Here is a 22,660-nt window from a genome sequence, read left to right as displayed (position 1 = left end):
TTCACTATAATAGCATATCATTTTTCTACTCTCTTATTGCATCTTGTTTAATTTTGACAGCTTCATGGTCTAAGCCAAATGCCATTGGCCATTTTCATCTCCTGGCAATAAGGACAGCTTTTTCTAACACCAGTTTTGAGAATTATCACAGACTATAATCGTATGGAGTCGTAGAATCTGAGAATTGGAAGAATCATTGGAGGTTGTCTACTCGTTTTGGGAATCACTTCTGTAATATCCCAGTAGAATGTCAGCCCTTTGAGGGTAGATGCTGTTTCCTTGTATCCATAGGGCCCACCACAAGGCTTTGATCATATTCTAATACTCCAATGGATTTGTGGTCTCATCAAGGTGGATATTTCCTCTAACGAGGCAGATGTCCATGTGCACTTCTCATCTTGGTTCTCCCATGTGTTCACTATAGGGAGCTAACCCAACATGTTGGGGTCTTTCTTCACATCGCCTTTATGGGATGCAGCTACTCGTGGAGCACACAGGTTGTCTGTGTTACCAGATCATTTTCCCCCATAATATACTTCTCTGACAACATCCTTTATATCAAAGGTGTCAAATTCAAGTAGAAGCAGTGGCCACAAACCAGTGACTCCTCTGCTGTACACTATTTCCTCTGTGATTGGTGATTTTTAGTGTGTGTAGCCCCTTTACGCTTACCGTGTGCCTCCTCTAGCCATGCTGCATTTACTTTGAACATCAATTGGCTCCTCAGTAACAGTAACCTGTTCTTGGCCTGCAGGTCCCTCAGCTCTCATAGGTTATCTTCTGCATTGTCACGCCAGACTCTGCCTCCATGCCTTTTCTTGACCTATGTCACCTCATGACTCTTTGAACAAATCCCATCCCCTTTCTAGCTCTGATTAAAATGTAAAGTCCTTGAAGACAGAGCCTATATTATTTGTTTGGATTCATATTCTCAGTGCCCAATACAGTGTCTGGCTTAATAATGATTCTTTCTCTCTCCCCTTCGCTCTCCCTCTCTCCTTCCTTTTCCTCTCTCTTTCCTTCTCTCTCCCCTCTCTCTGTATACACACATATACATGTACAAACACATATATATGTATATATAAATATATATATACACACACACATACATACACATATCACACATTATATATAATAGCATACTTTTATATATGTGTATGTGTATATATATTTATAGAATCTCTGTCTTTTTCTCTATCATCAATCTATTTTCATGTTTCATTGCCCTTTGTGTGATCCTTAACCTCTGTACTTTAGAGACTATGGAACTATATTATATGATGCTATATCCAAGATCACTGGAAAAACCTGGCAATTAAAAAGATGGGATCTTGTTTCAGGGAGAAGCTTGGGATCATTAGAAGAACTATGGATTTCTCTAAGGCAGTCTGCTCATTTTCCTTCTATAATAATAATATTATTATTATATATTATATTATATTATATTATATTATATTATATTATATTATATTATATTATATTATATTATATTATATTATATTATATTATATTATATTATATTATATTATATTATATTATATTATATTATATTATATTATATTATATTATATTATATTATATTATATTATATTATTATATAATAATATTATAATACTATACACTGCTTTAAGGTTGGCAAAGTGTTGTGTTATCTTATTTGACCCTCACAACAACCCTATGAGGGGAGGCACTATTGTTATCCTCATTTTAAAGATAAGGAAACTGAGGCAAACAGAGGTAAAATGACTTGCCCAGGGTCACACAGCTAGTAAGTATCTGAGGTAGGATTTGAATTCAGGTCTTTTTGACTCTAAGTCTATCACTCTATTCATGACAGCCAGCTCCTCCTGCTCAATGAGATCCACCTCGTTGTCCAGTTGTAATATTTGTTCCAGATATTTTCACTGATAGACAAATTTTTAAAGCAAAGACTCCTCCCTTTCCTTCCCTTCCCCTCCTTTCCTTTCCTTTCCCTTTCCTTCCTTTCCTTTCTCTTCCCTTCCCTTTCCCTTCTTTCTTTCTCCCCTTCCTTCCTCTCTTCTTTCCTTCCATTTTCCTTCCTTCCTTCTTTCCTCCCTCTTTCTCTCTCCCTCCCTTTATTCCTTCTTCCCTTTTTCCCTTCTCACTAGAGGACTTACCTCTTTGATTTTCTTTTCATTAAAATTTAATTTATTTTTTATGTAGCAGGATTTCTTAACCGGGGGTTCATGGACTAGTTTTTTTTAATTGATAATTGCATTTTCATGTAATTGGTTTCCTTTGTATCATTATGGATTTTATGCATGTAAAAATGTTATCCTGAGAAGGCTTCATAAATGACACTGCCAAAGGGGTACGTGACCCCCGAAGGTTAAGGATCTCTGCTTTATGGATTGTCCCTCTGACTGCATAGCATAATCTGGACAATAGGCAATTTTCTTGGTGAATACAGAGAATGCAGGATGATGTGTGATGCTAGAATTGATGTGATGGATGAATAGACAAGTGATGTGGTTTAAAGGGTGGGAATTTTCCTATACATTTTCTTGTATAGATAGTTAGACCAAACGCTCTTGAGTAATTACTGATTTCACGAAGCTCTGCAGTGTCCCTGGGCTTGCTGCAAGCTGTAGAGTGTTATGTGAAAACAGGAACATCTGGAGGACGTCATCATCTTGTCATAATTCCTCTTGACCTAGACCTCCTTCAACAACATAGGTAAATACCTATGAGGCAAGTCTATGCCTCATCATTTGCCTCTCTTGATAGTCACTATCAGAAAATCATCGAATGAAGTGGCCAGCGTGTTTGGCAACATCTCTCAGAGCGTCTTATATCATTTTAATGTATGCACCACTTGGAGGGAGCTTTTATGGCAGCATTTTGCCCTAGTCTATCAAACACTTTTTTTTATAGTCAACCAACAGTAATCACGGTAGGATCTTGATTCCCCTATACTTTCCAGTCAATTGTGACACTGCGAAGTTGTGGTCTGCTGTAAAATACCACTTGCAAAAGCCTGCTCTGCCCAACTCCTTTCTCAGCAAGGATGCTCTCCTTGTGTATGCAGATTATTCCCATCAAATTTTTGCCTAGGTAGGAAAGTAGACATATGATTTGGTAGCTACTGAAATTCTCTCAGTAGCAGTTTTTGGCAATAATAAAGTCAGAAGTTTTTTTTTCTCCAGTTTTTTTTTTTTTAGTATTCACTTTCATGTAACTTGAGATTTGATCCCTCAGTGCCCACAATCTTGTGTTACCTTCAACATGGACCTCCTCTGTAGGTTGCTCAGTGGTTAGAATGCTGGAGCTGGAATCAGGAAGACCTGAATTCCAATCATACTTACTAGCTGTGTGACCCTGGACAAGTCACTTAAATTCTAAGTTTCTTCATCTTAAAAATGAAGATAATAATACCATCTACGTCCCAGGGTTGTTATGGGGATAAAATGAAATAATACTTATAAAGTGCTTTGAAAATCTTAAAGCACTATATAAATGAAAGTTAATATAATAATTTTAAGTATAATAATTATTATTTCAGATGCTTTCTTACACTTTGATTTTTATTATTATTTTTAGCACCATTTCTATTTACATTGGCTACATATCTAGGAATGTAAGTGTCAAAATCTTGTGTCTCCACTGCCTTTTTTTTTTTTTGGAAAATTTTGTTATAAAAATCTACATAGATATTTTCCACTTCTCACCCATTTATTGTCATTCTAGCTTTATCTTAAATGCCCCTTAGTTATGTTACTTTCACTCACTTGCTAATAAGGAGCACTTAAATGTTTGTGAAATTGAATTGAAACTAATCATGCAGCCTCTACTTAAAATCATCTGTTGCTAGACATTACTACATAAAGCAGCTCATTTCATTCCAAAGAATTATCTTTTGTATTTCTGAAGTGTTTACAAAATGCTTTATATACAGTATCCCTTTTGAACTCTGTTAGTAAACACACCTACTGTGTGCCGGGCACTGTGCTAAGTGCTAGAAATGTAAAACAGTAATAAAAGAAAGAGAATTGACAAAAGGAAAAGGGAAAGGGACACTTATTGCAGGGGCATGATGAAGTGCAGCTGGGTGGGAGATATAGAGATGGCTTTCCTAGGGGTCCTCCTTAAATGGAGGCTCTGGGAAGAGCTCTCGCCATCCTCACTCTCTCCAAACCGTCGCTACTTCTTGTATCTGCCTTGCTGCCCCCCCATGTCTCTGTTTCTCTCCCTTTCTCTGTCTCTTTCCCCCTCCCTCCATTCTTGCCTTCCTTTTTCTGCCTGTCTTTTATTCCTTCCATGGCCACCAATGCTTTCTGCATCTGCTCTTTTTTGACTGAGAGTGGTTCTTCTTCTATTTTCCTCCAGTTTAAACTGCCCTTTGGCACATTCTTTGATTGGTGGCAGGCACTTAATTGATCTGTTGCTGAGTGGCCACCAAAACCTAAGCCTCCTTGGTCTCCAACTTGGGGCCAACAAGATATTGTACTGCTTCCCTCCACTCCCGGGTCTCATATTTGATGCTGGCAGACTCCCCTTAGACCTGAGCCCTCATTGTCACAGGCAGTATTTAGGGCCTCTCTGAGCACAGGCTTAGTGAGGGACCTCACCCAAGTTTTCCATCACTACTGCAGGCACACTACCTGTACCATCATGCTAAATGCCCAAGTTCTCCATAAGAAAACAGGAGGTGAGGCAAGTTAATTAATCTAGTAATCAATGGGCATTACTTTCTTAAGGGCTTCCTCTGTGCCAAGTGCGAGGGTTACAAAGACCAAGACTTTTGTGTCTTCTCTTACAGTCTACCATCCAGTTGGATGAGCATTTCTATCATACTCATCAGGATAATCTTGAAGCCCATTTCACCTGTTAGAATGTAAACCTGCTGATGGCAGGCCTGTTTCATTTTGGTCTTCATTGTCCCCAGTGCCCACCATACTGTAGTTGCTCAATAAATGCTTGTTGATTCATCAGTTGACCACCTGGCCATGGCTTCAGCATTTCAAATAAAATCTCCCCCCATTCCCCAAGGTCTGATCCCATTCCCACACTATGGCTCAGCGTGGCTATAGCAGGATCCTTTATTTTGTGTGGTTTGTCAAAAATCTCCCTCCAAGGTGCTGGTAATTGTCTAGCAGTGACCTTTCTTCCTCCCTTAAAACACCCCTGGTTTATCTTTAACTCGAGCCATCTGGATCTGTTCACTTACCAAGAGGTAAGGCCACATTATGACCCACAGATGGCATTGTCCCGGAAGGGTTAGTCCACCCCAACCCCACTCTTCCCAGAAATAGGGGAAAGAAAAGGAACAACTCCTGTGGAATGGGGGGCAACTGGGGGAGCGTGGAGCACTGTGACACAGATTCAGCCATTTTTTTAAGCTTTTTTTAACTTTTTTAAATTTTTAGGCAATTGGGGTTAAGTGACTTGCCCAGGGTCACACAGCTAGTAAGTGTCAAGTGTCTGGTCTAAGGCAGAATTTGAACTCAGGTCCTCCTGACTTCAAAGCCGGGGTTTCTCTGCTGTTCCACCTAGCTGTCCCCCACCATTTTTATCACTCTAAGGTTTTAGCCATTAGTGTTTGGAGCCAATTTAATTATTTCTCTACTGCTGCCATTGTTTCACTGGTGATACTCACACAGACCCACTCGGTATTCTGTGAAGCTCATGGGAACCCACAGGTGCTGCCAGCCTCAGGTTTTGAAGTCCCAGTGGAGATCTCAGACCTCTGCCAATCCTAGCCACTCTATCTGTACCAAAATGAAAACAGGTGTAAGCCACGGGCTCTGTCTGTCTCTCTGTCTTTGTCTATCTCTGTCTTTGTCTCTCTGTCTCTCCCTCTCTGTTTGTCTTTCTCCCTGTCTCTGTCTCTCTCCTTTGAACTCCTTCAGAAACACAGACATGGAAAGGGTTTTGCATTGTCATACTAAACCTTACTCACTAATGTCAAGAGAATATTTGGATTTTTTTTTTAATCTAGGGAGTAATTTCCAGTTGCAGGTGTTGTGTACCTTTGGTTTTCCATACGCACCTGTTTGCCTTTCATGTTGGACACTCTCTGATTCTAACAACTTCTATTAATGCTAGGCATGCCAATTAATTTATTTGTGCCCCAGGTAGTACTCTATAACTACAAGTTTCATCATAGATGCCAATCTGCATTTCTATAGGGTGTTTTTTTTTTTACTGAGAGTTCCATATACTAATAAAATTATAGTCCAAAACAAAATAAGATATGGTCTCAAACAAAATGGGTTACTTATATTACATTATTGGCTCATATTAAACTTGTCAACTTAAATTCTTGCTTTTATCACACAAACTACTGCTAAAACAGATATCTTCCTATCCTGCAATCAGGAAGCTGAATTTCAAACCTAAGTGTAAGATTTTACATTATATCTCAATATACTAAAATTTTTTTTTTGTTCTGCATTTAATATACACACACACAACCTGAGCATTTCCATATACAAAGCAGAACAGGAAAAAAAAAAGATTGTGATTAAAAATATGAAACTCTGTTGTGGATCACTTGCTTTATATATAAATATACTTATATATAAATGTGTATACATAAAATTCATCATGTTACTTTTAAAGCTGTACTCCCTGTCTGAGTTTCCTTCTGAACTTCCTTTGATTTTCTTCTATGCATTTTCTCTCAAATGCGTCCTTGGCTCTTTTTCTTTTTCTTTCTTTCTTTTTTTTTTTTTTGAGGGGAAGGGCAATGCTATTACCTTCCTTTCCCCATTCCCTAAATCTTTATTCTCAATGGAAAAAAAAAACCAAAACGCTTGTAATCGATGATCATAATCAAGAAAAATAAATTCACATATAGTTCATGTGAAAACTGTCCACATCCTAACTTTGTGAAAACTAAAATATATATCCTATTTTGTACCTAGAGTTAATCACTTATCTGTCAAGAGGTGGGTAGCTAGTTCCAACAGTGGTCCTCTGGAGTTATAGTTGGTCAGAGTTCTTAAGTGTTTTAAAATTGTTTTTCTTGACAGTGTTCTTTTTGCATATATTGTTCTCCTGGTTCAGTTCACTTTACTCTGCATCAGTTCATACAAATCTTCTTAAGTTTCTTTGAAATCATCGTAATTGTCATTTTTTATGTCACAAAAATATTTCATTACATTATGATTTCGTAATTTTCTCTACCCCAATTGGTTGGTTCCCCTTCTTGTTTCCAATTCTTTGCTACAACAAAAGAGGTACTTAGTTTGACAGATTTCAAAAGATTTATATTATCATAAATGTGGATGCTCCCTTGAATAATTCAAAACACATCTTTTCTAGTCAGTCAATCAGCATTTATTAAGTACTTACTATGTTCCAGGAAGTATGCTAAGTTTTGTGAGTACCAAAAATACAAAAAATGGTCTCTATCCTCAAGGACCTCAACTTCTAAAAAGAGGGAGACAACATGCAGAAAACATTTACAAAATTTATACAAATGTAGAAGGATTTGAGCTGAGGCTTGAAGGAGTCAGAGAAGCCAGGAAGTGGATGCGAGGAGAGAGAACATTCCAGGCATGAGCAAAAAGCCTCATGAGATGGAGTGTCCAGTGTGAGGAACAGGGTCACTGGCTCATAGATTAGCTAGAGGAGAGGAAATACACTGAGATGGAGTGTCCAGTGTGAGGAACAGGGTCACTGGCTCATAGATTAGCTAGAGGAGAGGAAATACACTGAGATGGAGTGTCCAGTGTGAGGAACAGGGTCACTGGCTCATAGATTAGCTAGAGGAGAGGAAATACACTGTAAAAAGGCAGAAAAAAGCCAGCTTGCCCAAGGGCTTTAAATTCCAGATAAAGGAAGTTATATTTGATCCTGGAAGTGATAAAAAGCCAGTGGACTTTATTGAATAGGGAGGCCGTGGCCAAACCTATGCTTTAGAAAATGACTTTGGCAGCTGAGTTGAGAATGGATTGGAGTGAGGAGAGACTCGAGGGGAGGAAACTAACCAAAATGGCTGTTATATGAAGTGATGAGAGCCTGCACCAGAGTGCTGGCTGTGTGAGCAGAAAGAAGGTGAGTATTCAAATAGTGTCATATTCTGTAATTCCTTTCCATATCTTCTCACAAATCTTCTACAGAGGAACAAGGTATCTGATCATACCATGGGTACCAGTGTAGCACTCAAGGAATCTATATATTATCCCTCACTCTCCATATGTGCCCAGCCCGTCTGTGTTTCCAAGCATACATTTCATTCATTTAATCTTTTACACCATTTGTTTCTGCAGAAGTAGTTATTAACTATATTATGTTATAATTATTTTGATTGCAACCCACCATCTACCTCCCCATTACTTTCTGGGTCATCTCTCTTAAATTTAATTTTAGTTTCACTCGATCCTTCCAGTCTGATGAGATTTTTTTTATTTTGATTCCATCATTCAACAATATTAGCTATTCCTTCCAGCTCTGTGGTACATGAAAATTTGATAAGCACACCTGCTATGTATTCATCCAAATGATCAAACAAATATTAAATGGGGCAAGGACAAGGACAAGGACAAAGCCTCGTGGCATTCCACTAGAGACCTCTAGGTTGATGGGGATCCACTTATTTCTTTGTATGTAGGTGTCTAACCACCTATGAATTGATGTGCCTATCACTGCCCACTCTACATTTTTCCATCTTGCCCATAATGGTATGTATTTTTTTTTGTTAATCAAAAAGTGTTTCGTTAATGAAAAAGAGGATAGGGACTGGATCTATTATTTTATTAGTATAGGGAACTCCCAGATGAGGAAGCTCCCTTTAGCAATGTAGGTCAGTACCTTCTCTGCAACTTAGAGTCTTGGAGAATTTCTTAGAGCATTGAGAAGTTATGTAACTATGTTCCCACAGCCCGTATAAATCAGAGATGGTGTTTAATATTAGGAATTTTTGGATCTAAACAGAGTAGGGACTACATAAATATTAGTTGATTTGATTTACATGATATATATGTATATACATATAAATATATACATACATATATACATTCTGAGAGTTGTAATTTCACCAGAAGTGTAGTTGAATTCATACACTAATGTAGCTATATAATCATGGAGTATGTGTATTCTCTCTCTCATTCTGTTGCTTTCATTCTCTGCCTTGTTCTCTCCCTCTGTTTCTCTGTCTCTTTCTTTTTGTCTTCATTTCCTTCTGCCCATATCAAATCTTTTCAAATATTATAGAGAAAAGGAATATTTTAAAATTAAAAAAAGCTTGCTGCAAAGTGGGATGGCTGCCAAATGATCCCCCCTTTTTTTCTTGGCAGAAACACTACTTTCAATGAATCTATGCAAAAGTTTAAAAGACCAATTAAAAAAATGTACGAAGAAACTCGATGCCATGGAGGATGCTACTTCGAAGCTCAACTGTGGCATTTGCCTCTCTCTCTTCCTTGCCTTGGGCAATCTGGTCTCATTACTGTATCTCGCCTTTCACTCTGTTAGTGTTTTTCAGCTATGCACGAAAAAAATTAATCAAAAAATAAAATGAAAAACTGTGATAACTAATCTAAGTCCCATGGATTTTTCTCTGTTGTTGCCTCAACTGTCTTTTGGGATGAATGTGAAGATGTTGTTACCTTCAAAAGAAACGTTAGAAGCACTCTGGCTTCCTTTCACTTTACTTTTTGCTTTTTATTCTTTGAGGATTCCTTGCTCAGAAAATGAAACGTCCATTCTAATTTCCTTCCTGTCATCAGGCGACTCAGACTGGTGACTTTCGTTGAGTCTTTTTCGTCCAAGAGAGATTCCAAACTGATAGTCTCAGAGGCAGATTTTTTCTTTGTTTGGCATCTGCCAAGGGAGGCAGCATCAATTTACCAGCATCACCTCATCCCCTGCTGTGCTTTGGAAGGACATCGTCTAAGCAGGTTGTCGGTTTCGAGTTCTGCTCAATGTCTGCTTTCTGTGATGAGACCAAAGGGCCAATAACTGAAGCCAAGTCAGGAGGTGGTTTTGGGGATGTGGCTTTTCCCTTAGGAGTTTAAGAGACATCTTAGCTCATTACCTTCTTAAACACCACTTCTGAAGCCAAGTAGCATGCAACATAATCCATGTCTTTAATAAATGCTCTTGTCCAAGGCTCAGGATCACCCAGTTGGGGACCTCAGAGGCCGTCTGCTCTAACCCCTACTTGAATCAGAATCTCCTTGGCAAGGGGTCATTCAGTCTCCATTTTAAGACTTCCAGTAATGGGGACTCAACACCTCTTGAGTCCTTTTTGGATACCTCTAACTTTTAGGACGTTTGTCCTTCCATTGAGCTGAACTCTGCCTCTCTGTTCTTAGCTCTGCCTTCCGAGGTCAAGCAGAATAAGGTTAATTCTTTGAAGACAGCCTGTATCCTGTATGTTTTTGCTAAGGCTTTTCTTCATCCTAAGTTCCTTCACCTCATCCTCAGGTCTCCAGCCCTCTTACCATTCTTGTTACCCTTTTATAGGATGTTCCAATTGATTCATATATTTCCTAAAATGTGTCACCTAGAAGTAAACCCAACAATGCCGATGCAAGCGGACCAGGGAAGTGCGGGACAGTACTATCACCCTTCTATTCCTTTTGGACATTACACTTCTTCTTTTTTACTTATTTTTTTTGGTCTAAGCAATGGGGTTAAGTGACTTGCCCAGGGTCACACAGCTAGTAAGTGTTATGTGTCTGAGGCCGGATTTGAACTCAGGTCCTCCTGAATCCAGGGCCGGTGCTCTATCCACTGCGCCACCTAGCTGCCCCGACATTATACTTCTATTAGGACAGTTTAATAATGTCAATAGCTGGCATTTTAAGTTTTGTAAAGTGCTTTGTGTATGTTATCTTATTTGATTCTCACAACTCTGTGAGGTAAGTGTTATGATCTCTATTTTACAGATGAGGAAACTGAGGCAAACAGAGGTTAAGTAATTTGCACAGAGTCACATAGCTGCTAAGTGTCCAAGATGGGATTTGAGCTCAGGTCTTCCTGATCCAATGCCTGGTACTCTATCTACTGTGGTCACTATCAAGAAGAACATATACAGAAGGGCCTTAAGTATAGTCTTAAGAAGAAGGATGTTCATTTTAAGACAAGTTAGGGCAGAGGATGGCATTAGCCAACGTTGTCTAGTTAGCCTGGGTTCTTAACATTTTTGGGTCATGGGCCCCTTTGGTGGCCTGGTGAAGCTGGTGGGCCCCTTCTCAGAATCATGCTTTTAATTGCATAAAATACAGAGGATTATGAAGGAAACCAGTTATATTGAAACCAAGATGTACTTTTTCCCCATCCAAATTAAAGGATGCCCTGAAATCTATTCATGGACCCCACTTAAGAATTTAATCTCTATCACTGCTTTCCTCCAGGCCCAAACATGCTCATAGCGACCATACTCTCATATTTCTCAGCTTTGGAAAATGAGCAGTGTTTAGAAAGAAGAGACATACGTTTCTACCCCTCTGTGCAGAGTGATGAAGTTAAGAAACACATGCCAAAAAAAAAAACCCAACAAAACCCTAAGCCTCGTTTTTTTCTAGAGTTCTTTGATTATCTCTATGAAAAGACAATTTACAGGAACAGAAATAATGACTCCGAAAACCATACTGAGAGAAATAATTCAATTGCCCAAATTTGGCCTAAGAATACTCCACTGCTCGCTCAGGAGTGTGACAAGGGTTCATAAATCTGCTACGGAGAGAGGATTTGTGTGAGAAAGCCGTAAGACTTCGTCTCCTTAGGCTGATATTTGGGTATGATAAGGGAACATTGGGTACTTTCAGGGGACTATACTGTCCACACTAATTCATGGAGCTGTAGTATCCCAAGTCTTGTGAAGTCTGTTTTATGCTGTTTAAACTTGTTTTCATAGCAACCAGAATAAATGTAACATAAAAAATATGTTAGGGATTGTAGAAGGAATCTGTGAACACTTTATCGATAGCAGCAAGAGGCATTTATAGAGTAACAGGCCCAAAGGGTCCAGGCACTTAAGAGTTCTAAACAAAGTGCAGCAGTTATGCAAGGTATTAAAGGCATAACTTTTCCATTTTAACTTAACAGCTGGGGCAGACTCTATGTTCCAGGTTTCAGCTGGCAGCTGATTCAACAACTGAGAAGCTGTTGATTAGCCCAAAGTTCCAACTCCAGTTACTTCAAGGTTATACTTAGGACATGCCTAATAGTTGGGCCAGGCTGACTTTAAGGACACTGAATAAAAGGCTAGGGTCAAGAGCTGGTATGACCTTGTGAAAGGGTATATTAACAGTCATCGGGTCATAGGATCATAGGCCTAGAGCTAAAAGGGACTTTAAAAACACAGAATCTCTTTTTCTACTTGGTATTGAATCCTTTAGCTTAACCCTCAGGCTCTTTATTCATTCCTCAAATTCTGGTACCACCCTTTGCTTCTAATCAGACATGCCCTTTTGATTCTGTCTTCTTTATTTTGTAGGTAAACAAACTGAGGTCAAGTACATGGTCTAAATTCATGCAGGTAGTAAGAGTCTGGCACCTAGGGGTGCCATAGTGTACAGATCACTGGGCCTGGAGTCAGGAAAACTCATCTTCCCGAGTTCAAATATGGCCTCAGATACTTACTAGCTATGTGACCCCTGGGCAAGTCACTTAACCCTGTTTGCCTTGGTTTCCTCATCTGTAAAATGGGCTGGAGAAGGAAATGGCAAACCAAAGATACTTCAGTATCTTTGCCAAAAAAAAAAAAACCCAAAACCCAAATGGGGTCATGAAGAGTCAGACGCAACTGAAAATGACTGAAAAACAACAAAAGTCAAGGTCAACATGTGACTCAGTGGATTTTCCTAGTCTTCAGATTATGAAGTTCTTAATTTTTTGGACCGGGTGTATTGTTATGGGGTTAGAGAATTCCCAGGGAGAAAATTCCCTCTACCAATGTTGACTGGCACATGCCTTGAAACTCAATAGTCTTAGAGAGCTGCCCAGGGGGGTAATGAGAGGGTAAATGACTAACCTAGGCTCACACAGCTTTTTATTTTGTAATTAAAATGCAAGGACTTATAAAATATAAAATGATACTAAATAGTCGCAAAATTAGCAGCATGGTATCCAGGCAAGAGCACTGGATGGGGTCCGGACAATTAGAAACTGAGTTCTAGTCTTGCTCTGCCACTCAGCTGTGGGGGCCAGGAAGTTGGAGATCACAATATGTATTGTTAGGAGTCCTGGTCTTGAAGGTGGAAGCCTAGGGTTTGGTTCTCAGTTTCGACAATTACGAACTGCCTGACCTTAAGAAAATTCACTTAATCTCTTGGGTTTTCAGTTTCTTTCTGTGTAAAATGGTGGGATGGAGAGTGGGCAGGGTGGCTTGGATTAAGTGATCTCTAAGATTCCTTCTGGCTCTGACACAGGTAATTGTGGCTAGGTTCCTTTTCATTTGCCCTTTATAGGATTGAAAAATGATCTCAAATTACATTCCGAGCATTCATGAGTTTGCCATAGAAGTACTTGGTTGTGATTGAAATGGTTTATTCACTGCCCCTGCAGCATTCTAGTCTTTTCCAGGTTATGTTTTTTAATAGATGAGGAAACTGAGTTAAACAGGTTTAAGTGACTTGTCCAGGGTCACATAGCTAGTTAAGTATCTGAGGCCAGATTTGAACTCAGGAAGAGGAGTCTTCCTTATTCCAGGCCCCATACTCTATCCACTGTGCCATCTAGCTGCTCTTAACATTCCAGTCTTTTGAAAGGTTCCTTTTGTCTTGCTTTGCTTGTCCAACTCCTTACTCCTTCTTTTCAAGGTCCAAGTCACTCTTATCACCTCCATAACGCCTTCCCTGATAATCTGAACCCAGTGACTTCTCAACTGAAATACTTATTATGCCTATCACAGATGCAACACTCAATCATACATTGTCTTGTGAGTTCCTTCCCACTTTTGTTGGACTCTTGTATTAGCATTTCATGTGTTTGTCTTATCTCCTCAACAAGAGAGTTTAGTTCCAAGTACTATATTTCAGAATTCTCTGCTAACTTTTTATTTGTAACTAATGAATGAATGAAAATACCTGGGACAATTCAACATTAAAAGGGCTTGGGAGTCTTTGAGAGCTTATTTTAGAATGAAAGTTTCCTGATATTAAAGTTTCATGGGGGCAGGAAGGACAAGGACAAGGAAGGTAGGCTGACAATTAGTTAATGAGCATTTATTAAGCACTTACCACTGGGAGGTTTTGTTTTAAGTGTTGGAGGTATCAAGAAAGGATAAAAAAACCCCCAAAAAACATTGTCCCTGCCACCCAGGAGCTTATATTCTAATGAAGATACATACAAGATACAGAGATGGAAGATGACCTCTGAAGGGGGAGACTCTAGTACCTGGGAGGCTAGAAGAAAAATGGTGTCTGAGCTGAGACTTGAAGGAAGTCAGAGATTCTAAGAAATGGAGGAAGAGCATTCTAGGAATGGGGGCCAGACAGTGTAAATGCTCTTAGATGGTAGATGAAATGTGTGAGATAGACAGTTCTGCTGAGTTGCAGAATGAGTAGAGAGGAGCACCATGTAAGAAGTAACATGTATACAGGGAGGACGGGGTAAGGTTGTAAAGAGCCTTAGTGCCAAACTTATATTTCATCTTGGAGGTGATGGGGAGTCACTGGAGTGTAAGAGACCAGAAGGTGACATGGGGTGGGAGGGAGGGTTCAAATATTTAAACCTCTGCTTTAGGAAAACTTTTCTGGCAGTTGAGTAGAAAAAGGATTGGGGTGGGGAGAGATAGGAGTCATGGTTACAAGTAAGAAAGCTTTTGTAATCATTGAGATGACAAGTGATAAGGGCCTGAAGTAGGGCAGTGGTTGGTGAGAAGTAAGTGAGCCTAGGTGCCTGGGATGGGGGTGGTGCTCTCAACAGTAATAGGTAAGTTGGGAAAAGGGGAGAGTTTTGGGAAAAGGTAATGAGCTCCATTTCGGACATATTATGTTTGAAATGTTTAAGGGACATATAATTCAAGATGTCTAAGTATAAGTCAGGAAAGTGGGACTGGAGCTCAGGAGAGAGACTAAGGTAGAATCTATAGATCCAGGCATCACCTGCTCAGAGATGAAAACTGAAGGGGCAGGTCCCTGACGATAATTGAGCCCATGTGAGTTGTTGGGTTTATCAATGACATAGAGAGGAAAGAGAAGATGGCCCAGGACAGAGCCTTGTGAGGAGGGACACCCACAAGTGAATTGAATCCAAGGAAACTGGGGAGGTCATTGAGGCAGTGTAGAGCAAAAGGAGAAAAGGGACCCGGTCAAACTGTGGGGAATCCCCATGGTCAAAGAGAGCAACATCCTTGAAGATGCAGCAAAGGGGAATGAGAAGGAGCAAACAGGAAGGTGGGAATCCATAGGAAAGAAATTTCATAAAAGCCTAGAGAGCAGACCATTCGGCAGGAGAAGATAAAGGTTGGAAATTAAGAAAAGGCCGTTAGACTTGGCAATTATTACTTTTGGAGAGAAATGTTTTAGGTGAATGAAAGGGTCAGAAGCCAGGCTGCAGAGGGTTAATAAGAGTGATCTGCAAATTGGAGTTTGAAGTAAAATTGATATGAGTTGCAAATTGTCTGTTCTGGCCCTAACATGGGAAGTGTCCGTGGCTGACACTGGATATGGACTAGGAAGGGCCTTCCTTGGCTCAGGCTGAACTTTCCCAGGGAGTATGGAGAGGATGTGACTGCAAAGTCCTTACTCTAGGAAGTTAACACCAGGCAAGGCAAGAAAAGAAGCGTTGATGAAGCTCTTATTATGTGCCTTGCACTGGACATGCAAATACAATAAATACAGTACTGTACAAATACAATAAAAAGAAAGATGGCTCCTGACATCAAGGAGCCTACATTTCAAATGGGTTTTTCAGAGAGCTGAAAAACAAGAGGGGCAGCGGTGAGGATAATATATTTGTGGGGGTATAGTGGTGAACCAGAATTAGAGCAAGTTGGAGAATGAAGGCTACCTGGTCTGCATCCTTCCCTAAAATTGAGGCCCAGCAAGGAACTCACTAATGGAATAAGGAATGAAAGGGGAGGAAAGGATGTTCCAGGGTGAGTAAGCTAGGAAAAACAGTTGTCAGCCTAATGAGGCAGAGTCAGAATCCATTGCCAAAGCCACAAGGTGATGAACTGAGGAGCCAGCCAGAAGTCATGTCCAGATCAGAAGCAAAGGGTGGGATCAGAATTTGAGGAATGAATGAAGAGTCTGAGGGTTAAGCTGAAGAATTCAATACCAAGAAGAAAGAGAGATTCTGACTTTTACATGCAAGTCACATAATTTGGGGTATTCAATGTGTGCTTTGGGCTCATGTCTGTCAATGCCACGTGTCTGAATCTGTCTCTGCCTGGTTCTTTCCAAATTACCTACGGGTAGATAGCTCTCCTTCGAGGCAGATTTAGTCTCTGAGGAAGTAGCTGCCCCTAAGGAGAGAATAGGTGGGCAAGGTAGCAAAGATGCTTGGCACACAGTCAATTTTGTACTAGGACAGTAATTTAAAAATACCCTATCTGCAAGGGTAGATTCTAACAAAGATCATACAGAGGTGTGTATGTCTGAACACACACACACACACACACACACACACAACACACAACACACACACATGTTTCACCGAAAGTCTCACTTCTGTCTCACTTGAAGATGTGGCCTTTTTCTTTGCCAAGGCCCTGCTACTTGTGCAAGTGATTTCATCCCATTATCCAATCTTCTCCAGAATATTGCCCCCACTATCTCACTAATCTTCAATCTCTCCTTGTCTACTGTTTTTTTCCTTGTTAGCCACAAATATGCCTATGCCTCCACTACCTTAAAAAGCCCTTCTTTGATTTTTCTGTCTTTACTATTATCCTATATCTCTTCTGCCTTTCACACCTAAATGCCTTGGGGACATCTAAATTTAGTGCTGCTACTTCCTTCCTTTTCACTCTTTCTAAACCTTCTGCAATCTGGCTTCCAACCTCATTCAAATGAAACTGCTCTTTCCAACATTACTCATGATAGCTTAATTGCTAAATCTAATGACCTTTTCTCAGTCCCCATCCTTCTTGACCTCTCTTCAACCTGTCACTTTGTTAATCACTCTCTTGTCCTGGGTAATCTCTCTTTTCTAGGTTTTCAGGACACTGCTCTTTTCTCATTCTTCTCTTACCTGTTTGACCCTTTCTTCCCAGTTTCTTTTACTAGATTTTCATCTGGGTCATGTCAACTAACTATGGGTGTCACATAGGACTCTGTCCTGTTTCATCTTCTATTCTCCTTCTCTGCTAGCTTTCTTGGTAATCTCATCAACTCTCATGGGGTCAAGGATTATCTCAATACAGATGATCCTCAGACCTATTTATCCAACTCTAACCTCTCTTGACCTCCAGTCCTGAATTTCCATGTGCCTCTTGGACATTTCAAACTGGATGTCTCATAGACATCTCAAACTTAATATGTTGAAAACAGAATCTTTCCTTCCAAATGCTTCCCTTTTTCCAGCTTCCCAATTGCTGTTGAGGGTACTACCATCCTTCCAGGTAGCCTAAATTGAACTCACTATTTCCCTTCCCCCAAACCCTCCTCCCCTTTTCCTAACTTCTCCATTAATGTTGAGCTTATCCTCACTCTCCTGGTCATCCTGGCTTGCAATCTAGTTACCATCTTTGACTCTCTTATTACCGCCTCCTCCCCCCACCATGAACAATGTTCTGCCAAGGCCTCTAATTTTATCTTTGTAATGTCTCTTTCATATGCCCTCTTCTCTCCTCTGATCCTGCCATCCATCTCGTGTAGGTCCCCATCACCTCACCTCTGCACTATTGCAATAACCTACTGATTGTTCTTCCTGCGTCAAGTCTTTCCCCACTCCACTTTATTCTTCATTAAGTTGTCAAAGTAATCTTTCTAAAGCACAGGTCTGACCATGACTCTCCCCTCCCATCATCCCTATTCAATAGACTCCAATGGCTCTCTAATACTGCCAAGATCAAATATAAATTCCTCTTTTTGACTTTTAAAGCCTTCCCAAACCTGATCCTTTACTTCTCTCTCTATACTCTGTACTCCAGTGATACTGGCTTCCTCATTCCTCATGTACAACATTACATCTGCCATCTCTGTGATTTAACACTGGCTAGTTCTCATGCCCAGAATGCTCCACCACCTTCTGGTTTCTCTGGCTTCCTTCAAGACTCAGCTCCGATCTCACCTTCTGCAAGAAGCCTTTTCTGTTCTCACTAAATTGCTAGTGTCTTCTCTTTGAGATTACCTTGAACTTACCTGTGTATCTCTTTTATAACCATACGTCTTTGTGTGTTGTCTTCTCCATTAGAGTGTGAATTCCTTTTGGATATTTTGTCTTTCTTTGTGCCTGGTCCACAGTAACTACTTAATAGATGCTTCTTGGCTGAGTGGCACACCCTCTTGGCACACCACTCACTGAGAAACCCTCTTACTTCAATGAGAATGTTGTGTAGCTGTGTGGACTCATGATAGACTTGCAAGGATTTTGTTCCTTCCCTAACATAGCTACCTTTTCACAGATCACTCTTGTTGAGCACTTGCCCTCTGACATGGCATCATGAACATTTTCTCGCCTGAATCCGTGGGAATGTCCCAGTCTTTCCTGAAATTGGTTCTTGAAAACACTGTGGGCTGCATCTTCTATTCTTATTATCTGGCCTCCTCTTCCTTCCTTCTTGTGTAATTTAAAATTGCCTTCTGAGAGACCTCCCCATGCAAAGGATAATAATCAAGGCAGTGGGGAGGAAGAAAGTATCTGGCTTGGGTGATTTTCCTTTTTCAAAACTGTTTCTTTGTCAATCGTTTCTTAGAAGTCTCTTCTTTTATGTTTTTGGAGCCTTTTCAGAGACAAAAAGAAGCAGCATATTTGGTTCTTGATTTGATAATTAGGATCAGAACATTATTATCCTTTAGGTTCTCATTTGGCTGTCCATTGAAGTGCTTCTCTGGTAATTTTCCTCAGACCCTCCATAGTTGCTTGTTTGTATCCCCTTGCACTTACCATTTTTCTATGTAGTTATTTGTCAATTTTTTCCTAGAGAGTAAGTTCCCAACGGGCAGTGGTCACATAATATTTGTGTTTCCTCATAAGAAGTGTGGTATAATGGTAGCCTTGGAGCCAGGAAGACCTGGGTCCAAATCCAACTCTTAGTGGTATGACCCTGTGTAAATCACTTAACCTCTCAGTCTCCAGGCAACTAGATTGTGATCTCCCTCTATTAGACTGTGGGCTCCATCTATGAGACTGTGAGCTCATTGAGAGCAGTGGCTGTCATGCCTTTGCTTGTATCCTGAACACTTAGCACAGTGCCTGGCACACAGTAGGTGCTTAGTAAATATTTATTGACTTACTGACTCTGTAAGATTATAAGCTGTGGAGAAGTTAGAATAATAAGGCTGATATATGCTGATAGAGAGAGTTTCCTACCTGGGGGTTATCTATACTGATGAAATCACTCTGTACAAATTACCGACGATGATAGCTCATGATAGTAGGCATCTGATCTAATCCTTCCCTCAATGGAATTCCCTTCTCTATTATAGGTCTGACAAGTGAGGATTCAATCTGTGCTTGAAGCCCTCCAAGGAGGAAGAACCTACAATCTCTTGAGGTAACTTACTCTACTTTTGGATAATTCTAATTGTTGGAAATTCCACAACACCCCCCTCTTCACCCCAAAGCTATCAAGCCTAAAGGAGAAGCTAAGTGGTACAGTGGAGGGAGAGCTGGCCCTGGAGTCAGGAAGACCAGAGTTCAAAACCTGACTCAGACACTTACTAACTATGTGACCCTGGGCAAGTCACTTACTCTCTGTCTGCCTCAGTTTCATTGATTATAAAGTGAGGATAATAATGTCACCTACCTCATATGTTATCGTGAGGATCAAATGGGACAACATGTGCAAAGCACTTTACAATCCTTAAAGTGCTATAGAAATGATTGCTCTCATTGTTAAATCTGATTCCTTGTGGCTTCCATCCACTGCTCCCAAACCTGCCTTTTGGGGTCAAACAGAATTCCAAGCTAAACAGGCTAAGAGTCTTCAATTGATCTTCCTAGAACATGGACTCATGGCCTTTTATCATCCTTGTTGTCTTCTGCATACCTTCCAGCTTACTGAGGTTTTTAGACTGTGCCATTCAGAACTCAACTTAATGCTGTAGATGATGTCTGAGTAGGGCAGAGCACACAAGGGTCATCGCCTCTTTATTCGGAAGTTATGCCTTTCTTAATGTATCCCCAAACTGCATTACCTTTTTTGGTTTCCACAAAACACTGTTGACGTACTGAGCTAGTTGCAATCCACTAAAACCTCCAGGTTTTTTTCAGACAAACTGCTGTCTAACTATGCTCATCCTATCTTGTATCAGTGACGTTGATTTTTTGGAATCCAAGTGTAAGACTTTCTATTTATCCCATGTTGAATGTCATCTTATTCAATTCATCTCAATGCTGTAGCCCATTAAGATCTTTCTGAATCTTAACACTGTCATTCAATGCATTAACTATTTCTCCCAGCTTGGTGACACCTGTAAATTTGATGAGCATGTCATCTATTCCTTTACCCAATCCATTGGTAAAAATGCTAAACAGCACATGGTCTAGTTATTTTTCTGTCTGTCTATCTATCTATCTATCTATCTATCTATCTATCTATCTGTCTGTCTGTCTATCTACATCTCTCTCTTTATCTACTGTCTATCATCTGTCTATATTTATCATCTATCTGTTATTCATTCATTTCACTCATTCATCTATCACTTATCTATCAATAATCTATGACTTATCTCTATTATTCATTCATTTAATCATCAGTTCATTCATCTATCATCTATCATCATCATCCATTTATCTAGTATTCATTCATCCATCCACCTACCTATCTTTCTGCTTGTATATTTGTTTACTTACTTGATTTATGATTTCCTCTGTATAGGGAGTAACTTCTTTCACCAAACCAGCACTTCACCTTCTCTGGAGCTTCTAGGCTTAGAGTATTGTCTGGGACAATTTAAGAGTGAGAATGTAAGTGACTTGCTTAGGGTGGCATAGACAGCATGGGTCAAGGGCAGGACTCCAACCCGGGTCTTCCTGACTCTGAAGCTTGCTCTCCATCTACAACACCATGTTGCCTCTGGATTGTGTTTTATTAATGGGATGGGGAATCCTTTCTACTCCCAGCTAAAAATCTTCTCTCCTGCCTTGGATTTTCGGAGAGGGTATTGTCTCTCCTCCCTGCCACATCACACTCTATCTTGCATTATATTTTCTCTACATGTCATGCCTCTCCTAGTAGAATTGAAGCTCTGAGGGCAAAGGCTGTCTCTTTTTCATTTTATTGTTTATCTCCAGTGTCTTGTATTCAGCAGGCACTTAATAAATATTTGTTGAAGTTGATTCTGATTTGGGCTATGTTTGGGACAATGGGAAGGTATGGTTAGAGGTGTTGAGGATGACAAGGGAAATATGGAGGATTGCAGGAGATCAGATGTGAGAGAACTTGTGAGGCTGATGGTCAGAAGTGTGGCCCTTGGGTGCATGTTAGGTGATGGAGTACCACTTAAACACAGAGTGGCCCAAGGAAGGGTGCAGCCTCTATAAACCATTCACTGGGTACCTTGAAAACATACCAGTCATTAAAAAATGGCCACAAAAGTAAATGTGAAACATTAATGAAGGCCAATGGAAAGGCTGATTCAAAGCCAAGGTGGAAGATGGAGAAGCCCTTTTCTAATGGGAATCCAAAGGAGAGCATTTTGCCTCCTTGATGACAGTGGAAGAAAATTCCTGACTTAGTGGCAATTGGTTTATAACTCCTTGAAAACAGCCAGAAGAAAGAGGCTCCAACTTGCAGGAACTCTTCTTATTATATGCTTCAATGATTCCTGGAAGAAAAGAAAGCCGTGCATGATTGTTTAGGCAAGTACAAAATAAACAAAGCATATGTTTTCTAACATCTACTGACTGTAATCTGATAGCTGGGCTGTGTGGGGCTCTGCTCATTTTAGGGTTATGTGATGAGAACGGCTTCGGTGGTTCCCAGTTCAGCACATAAATAAACACTGTTAAGACTCTGCTTTAACTTATGCACCTCTGTTTTTCAAATGTATTTACTTTTTTTTTTTTGGACAGGAGTAGAAGGAAAATGCATGTTCCTTGTGTACTTGGACACGTTCCATCCTTTTTTATGCTTCTCCTTTCTCTTTTGAAAGATCCCCCTCACACTGCATAAATAGAAATGTCCCCGAGATTCATTTGATTTCATGGATGGCAGAGTACTCATTTCAAATAACTTAAGGAGAACCAGATAAAATAGCTACAGTATACTGTGTTACCTGATTTAATGCAGGGGACTGTCAGGGGACTAGATGGCAATGGGAAATTGCAATGGGAAACAAAGCTGGCTTTCATTTGACGTTCAGCCGTTTGAATCCAGTGGGGCTGGTTGCGGTCAGAAGTCATTACTACCCGATTTGTCTGTTCACTGGCCCAAGTGAAATAAGTTGGTGGTCTCTGTTCTGCTATTAGTGGAGGAGGCAGGGGAAGGGAGATGCTCCTATACCCATTGGTTCTAATTGCCCTCCTTAAAGGATATCAACAGAAGACTGGCTGGCACAGAGTGACTCCCCTTTTCCGTACCAAATGGTCTTTTCCTTAGGATGAAAAGCGATTCCATGAAGACCTCTGT

Source organism: Phascolarctos cinereus, unplaced genomic scaffold (assembly GCF_003287225.1).
Source record: "Phascolarctos cinereus isolate Bilbo 61053 unplaced genomic scaffold, phaCin_HiC Scaffold_5;HRSCAF=322, whole genome shotgun sequence".
NCBI lineage: Eukaryota > Metazoa > Chordata > Mammalia > Diprotodontia > Phascolarctidae > Phascolarctos > Phascolarctos cinereus.
The sequence above is the reverse complement of the archived record's forward strand: the minus strand, read 5'-3'. Positions refer to the sequence as shown.